Source organism: Trifolium pratense, linkage group LG4 (assembly GCF_020283565.1).
Source record: "Trifolium pratense cultivar HEN17-A07 linkage group LG4, ARS_RC_1.1, whole genome shotgun sequence".
Classification (NCBI taxonomy): Eukaryota; Viridiplantae; Streptophyta; class Magnoliopsida; order Fabales; family Fabaceae; genus Trifolium; species Trifolium pratense.
This window is the reverse complement of record NC_060062.1, coordinates 55,297,941-55,304,559: the sequence shown is the minus strand read 5'-3', so window position 1 is coordinate 55,304,559 and position 6,619 is coordinate 55,297,941. Positions and strand designations below refer to the sequence as shown.

At 30.7% G+C, this 6,619-nt stretch overlaps 1 long non-coding RNA gene across 3 annotated transcripts; it reads right to left on the bottom strand.

Annotated features, from left to right (window-relative positions):
• Nucleotides 1–2,401: 2,401 nt before the first annotated feature.
• Nucleotides 2,402–6,082, bottom strand: LOC123882498. 3 transcript variants are annotated; one of them, XR_006799833.1, is made up of 6 exons: nt 5,734–6,072; nt 3,904–4,060; nt 3,327–3,433; nt 3,073–3,159; nt 2,716–2,965; nt 2,402–2,588 (listed from the first exon to the last, which is right to left on the bottom strand). It is a non-coding gene; the product is annotated as an uncharacterized LOC123882498 (long non-coding RNA). The 3 variants fall into 3 exon arrangements; XR_006799832.1 differs by having other exon boundaries at nt 2,402–2,965; nt 3,327–3,767; nt 5,734–6,082; XR_006799831.1 differs by having other exon boundaries at nt 2,402–2,965; nt 5,734–6,073.
• Nucleotides 6,083–6,619: the final 537 nt, after the last annotated feature.

Here is a 6,619-nt window from a genome sequence, read left to right as displayed (position 1 = left end):
ATATTCCAATAAACCTAATAGTCATAGATTTAATGATAAAAGATACTACCTCCGTCCCAAATTATAAGGAAAAAAACAAAAATCACACTTATTAAGAAAAAGTAAAACATGATAATTTGAAATATGTTTTTGTGGGTTTTTCTTGGAATAAGTTGCATGAAAATATGTAAAAACAATTTTTATTGGTTGAAGTTTATTGAGAAAAGGGGAGAGAGAGAAAATTAAATGCAATTTGCATTTAATTTTATGAGATCAAGGGAAAAAATATTCTTGAAATTGATTTTTCACTTATAATTTGGGACAAAAAAAATGGAATTTTTTCCCTTATAGTTTGGGACGGATGGAGTATGTCATTGGTAGATATGAGGAAGGGAAAGCAAGTAAGCAACATACTTGTGTTGCCTTCTAAAAGTTATTTTATTTAAGTGGTCCTATTAAAAGTCCATAACTTATCGTTGGTAATTCTTTGACAACAACATTTACATTCTTTGAATCTTTTCCCTTTTCTACAAACAATGCAAGCTTCAAAATTCAATGCAGTCATGTCACGAATTTGGAACCATTTGATTCCAATCTAATGATCTACTACAGTACAATAAAAGTATATATTTTGATTTTTTTCTTAAAAGTAAAATTTCCATCTTTAATTCTAAATTGTCTAATCAAAAGCTTACAATATAATCAAATGATCAATATAAAATACTTAGGGACAATTACATGACAATTGACTTTTATGTGATGTTTTATTCGATTTTATTTTATTTGACACTATTTAATTTAATGCTCTTATTCTGTGGACTAAAAAGAAATGGTACGCCACTATAGTTAGTTATATTTGTATGGTGATTCAAAGAGAAACAACTATGGAATTTAAAGTTTTTTTTTTAAAAAAAATCACATTTATCAATATTGGTGCATCTAAAATGACTCAAATATCTTACCAAAAAAAGAAAAAAAGACTCAAATATATAATATATTTGGCAATAAAAAAAAACTTAAAACAAACATGAGGTGCTATCTAGAGACACTATAGCATAGTAAAAAAAAATGTAGAGACTATAGTGTATAATGTATTTGAATCAAACACGGAATCGAAAGCTGCCTTATTATTAAAGTTGAAGTTCACCTCACCTTCTGCAAACAATTATGCTTATGCCTTGTTTATAAATGGCAATTTCTCTATTGTACGTATGGCTTTGCTACATTTATAGCTGCATAAATGGCCTCGTTAGTGAATCATGTGGTCTAGTCTATTTCCTTTGTTCTCTATAGTCATGCAATTTTATCATTTGAGTAATGTATTTTTTTTTTTTTGGATTAATTTGAGTGATGTATTTGTTAATATCTGATCCTATTTGGTCAAATTAAGTGTTAGTTGAAGGTGTGAAAACCACAAAAACGGTTGAATTGTGTTTTTAAAAACTAAAGTTTTTTTAGATTTTACAATCCGAAAACAACTTTATGCAGCGGATAACACAATATAAAGAAATAAGGGAGAGAAGATGAACACAGAGAAATTTATACTCATAAATCAAAAGTACTCTAGTCCCCTTACATCCAAGGGAATTCACTAAAAATCACTAAAAATTATACAAATGTTCAAGCACACAACAAGAGACTTTTAATGCTCAAGTTACAACTAACAAGAGACTTCTCAATCTTACAAAGAAATAATAAGAAAGTATATGAATAACACTTTGAATAATAAAAACTGTTTTACAAAGATCTAAGCTTTTCTAAGACTCAATAACACTAAAACAGAGTAAAGTGTGTATGAAAATTGTTCAGAGCTTCAGAGTCTGTATTCAAGTATATAGCTTATAATGTTGTGTGTTGTAGCAGCCAATTCTCTTGGAGATGTCCTCTATATATCAACAAAGATATTAGAGACGTTAGAGAATGACCGTTTGAGAAAATTCTAGATAGACAGCTATGAATTATACTCCTTGAGGTGTAAAATTGAATTTCTTAATCAAAAGAGGTAATTCAATTCAACTACACTAGTGGAAAAAACACTTCTTAGGTCGGTTAGAATTGACTTCTTAAGTCGGTTCCGAGCCTGACCTAACAATTCCAGTCATAAGAAGTAGTGACTTCTTAAGTCAGATTTGAACCGACTTAAGAAATACTTTTTAAGTTGGTTAAAATGATGTTTTAAGTCGGTCCCGTACAATGACTTAAGAAAAGGCGACATAAGAAGTTTGACTTTCTTAAGTCAGATTTGACCTGACTTAAAAACTGACTTCTTAAGTCAGTTAAAGTTTTACCCGACCTAAGAAGTGTTACTGTAATTTAAAAAAAAATAGCCAATGCAAATACAGTAGCTCTGCATTTGCCAACCAAATATCCAATCCTAATGAGAGTAATCTATTTTGCCCAATTTAAATTACATAAGAACAAATTTAAAATCTAATTTAAGGGGTAATATCACTCATGAAGAAATAAGTAACTAACTACAAACTAATTACAATTCTAAACACACAGAGAACCAACACAATAATGAATTATTCTAAGTCTTGAAAAACAATTACAATTACTATATCTTGATGTGTTGGGGCAACTGCATATCATTAAAATTGTAACGGTACCTCGACAAAAAGAATAAAAAACTTAAACTTAGATCTGTCTCCAAATTTCGTCATGTACTATAGCTTGTTTTCTCTTGCACCAATTAAATAAATTGATACAGCTTGATACAGAAATTATATTACTTACTTGGGTCCATGAACCAACAACACCAGCAGATACAATGTTCAACATGTGTATCATGACATAATAATCGCACTCATAACTATTTGTTGCTTTTGGCTCTAAAATTGAATATGATCAAATGTGAACGTCTAGTCAGTAAATACTTTTGTCAATGTAAAATTCAGTTCCAACAAAGTATATTGATGCAGAGTTGCAGACTCTTCCAATTCTATATAACCAGTTATATAGACATGTGAAATTCACTCTTCCAACACTGCTAAAAAAAAGTTCATTAAAAGTGAACTAATTTAAATAGATTGTGACATAAGGGTTTATATAAAAAGAGACAACAATACTTAGGTAGGAGCAAGGGAAAATTACCTCATGAACAACTTCCGTAGATTGTGTCATATTGCATACTATATAGACAACATACCAATCAGCTTTATAAGCAGCATTTTGTACAGCCTAAAATCATGAGATTTTAGTTAGAATGCATTTTAATTCCTTTCATAGATTAAGAGCAACATAATACAATAACACCGCATCCTCTTAGTCTACCATTTAGAAGCTAACAAGTTTATTAGCATACACCAAGGTTCTTTCAGATTTGGCAAATTTTGAGAGCACATTACCTTGACCTCTTGCAAGTTCGCTCAAACAAGTTCAAGACCAGAGAAGGGAGAGTTCATACTTGTAAAAAGATTGAATCCACAAATCCCTTTTGAGCAACAGGAAATACCTGTCATGTGACATGATAAACAAAATAAATAACTTCTAATAATTGATATTGGAACTAAGATAATGGCAGCAATGCATATGTCACAACAGTTGACATCTGTCATTGCCTTCTATGCACATTATCACTAAGAGGATTATAGATTAGTAAGCAATTGAACAATAAATTAAACAAAAGTGAACCACTCCATATCCAGTCCCCTTCTATAGCTATGTCAGTACAATGGAGAATATTACAATCACCAGACTTGAACTTATCCAAGTTGTTTTGGCTGTTAGAAGAAACATATTATAATATTATAATATAAATGAGAGATATCATGGTGGCATTGGCAGACCTACAAACACAAATAATGGGGGGAGCTGCTAAAGAATCACACCATCTAACACATCATGCCCTCCAATAACAAGGGGAAAAAAAAGGAAATTTTAGAACAAATTACAATTATAATGTAAGATATCTAGCAAAATTACCTGACTCACATGACCATTAATTGGGATGGCTTTCAAATCGAGATTCCTAAGAATCTAAGCAAGAAGATGAGTTGCATCACATGTCCGAGTGAACACTATTTCAGTCAATTGATGTACTTCCAGCCATTTCAGTGAGAATGTACACAAGGTAGCAATCCTAGAAAAGAAGCAAGAAATTGATGAACATAACCATCAAAGGCATAAAATTAAAAGATAATAGTTGAGATTGATAAAACCCAAAATGATTGAAATCTTGTTAGCTTCACTCCAAATAGGCTACTTGTTAATTCTATTGTATTTTTTCTATGTAACCATGATTCTATTTGGCACACAGAGAAAATGGAGCTAGAATTAGATAGCCTAAACCAAAGGGTACAATTTTTAAGTCCTATATTCTGCTCTACTTTTAATATGTATGTTAGATTATACACCAAAAATCAAACAAAATCATTTACTATTCCCCTGTTTGAACCAAGGCATGACATTTCAAAATTTTCCCTCAACATGAGTAGTATGAAACCTTTAAACAACCTAATAGTAAGAAATTCAATGAAAAATTGATGGCCTAAATAATTGAAATCCAACATTTTTGGAAGAGAGAAAATTCCTTATGTTTTAATGGCAATAAGCTATATTGAATATAAAATTGTGAAAATCTGTGTATATGCAGGTAAACACAGCTCCTTTACAAGAAAGATTCATAAACTACACTGTCTGACAGAACAAATTACTACAACAAGAATAAAAACAAAAAAAAAATCATCTCATTAAGAGTTAATACTCATATGAAAGATGAACTATAACAATATAGAAACAAAATAATAATAATAATAATAATAATAATAATAATAATAATAATAATAATAATAATAATAATAATAATAATAATAATAATAATAATAAACCTAAATAGAAATTGAAAGAAATCGAAACAGAAATTGAAATTCAAAAGTTAGGGCTGAACGTGGTCAAAATTTAATGCTTATAACCATGGTCTTAATTTACAAATTATATCAAAAATAAATCTGGACTCTAATAAATACTATAGTATACTCTTTAACCAACCAACACAGATTGTGAATCTATTATACTAAGCAACTTACCACTGTAGCAATCTAGACTCTAATAATCTAATAATAAAAATAATAATCATAATAATGATAAAAAAACACAGAAATAGCAACAATAACAACAGAAATTGAAATCTCACAAGAAATAAAATAAAAACTTAGGGTTTAAAGATTGCATACATATGAATGAGTAGCCTCCAAGTTTGCAATCAATTCCTTCGAAGTTTGCAGCGAAGGGAACAATTCAAATTTTCTAGTTTTACTGAAGGAGTTCAATTTCTAGGAAAGTTAGGGTTTTAAATTTGTACTGAAGGGTTTGAATTTTCGGTGAAGGAGTTCAATTTCTGGGCAGTGAGGTGTTCGATGTTCTGAGATTGTAGTGAAGGGTTCAATTTTGAGCGGTTAAGGTGGGTTCAAGTTTTAAGAATGGTTCGGAGATGACGAAGGGTTCAATTTTGACGAAGGTGCAGTGCAGTGAAGAAGTCAATCGTTTGCGGTGAAGAAATCGTTGCGACGGATGCTCTCAGGCAAAGATTCACATAGCACCACTTAGGAAATTATCAAACACCTAATATGCATCTAAGGATATGAACAATTTGGTCTGTATCATAAGTTATCCTATTTCTTTGGTCTAATAATGATAATAATGATAAAAAAAACATAGAAATAACAACAGAAATTGAAATGTTCAACAAAAAAAAACACAAATTGAAAACTCACTACAAATAAAATAAAAAGTTAGGGTTTAAAGTTTACATACATGAATGAGTGAAGGGAACGGTTCGTCTCTTAATTCTTCTTGAATTGTCCCCGCTTAGAGGAGCAGGACCCCCAGGTTTGCAGCGAAGGGAACGGTTCATTCTTTCAAGTTTGAGTGAAGCAGTTGAATTTCTATGAAAGTTAGGGTTTCAAGCTTTACCAATTTCGAAGGTGATGAAGGGTTCAAATGTGATGATGGTGCAGTGAAAAAGGTGATGAATTGCAGTGAAGAAGAAGAAGAAGATTGTTGTGTATTGAACTTCCACGAAGAAGAAGGGTTCAGTTTGTTTCTAGAAACTTTCTACGTATCGTTAATTTCTTTCTTTTTTGTTTTTGATTCATCGTATTTATTAATTTTTAACTTTGTTAGTTTTGTTTTTTTTATTTTAAAAAAAATCAGGATTTTTCTTTGACAAAAAAAAAAATTCTTTTTTTAATATTAAGGGACTGGGTTCGATTCCCGTGTGCCACACATTATAATTTAATTTGTCAAAAATAAATATACTTCTTAGGTCAGGTGAGGGAAGCCTGGCTTAACAAAGAAGGTTTTTTAAGTCTGTTAAACGACAACCGACTTGATATTATTTTTTTATTCTCTATTAAGTCAGTTGAAAACACAACCGACCTAAAACGTTTGAACTTATTTACGGAATTGCCACCGCGCGTGTTCTTAAGTCAGGTGGCAACGCTAACTGACCTAAGAAGTTTTCTATAAAGTGTTTTTTCCACTAGTGCTACCTTGTCCTTTTAAAAAATGCTCCTCCATTTGGAGTAAAGATAGTACAATAGTACAATACGCTCCATTTGATGATAAGGTTGAGAATAAGAGTAATGTACTATTTGATTATTCCTCAATCCTGAGCTGTCATCATATAAAGAATGTCTTT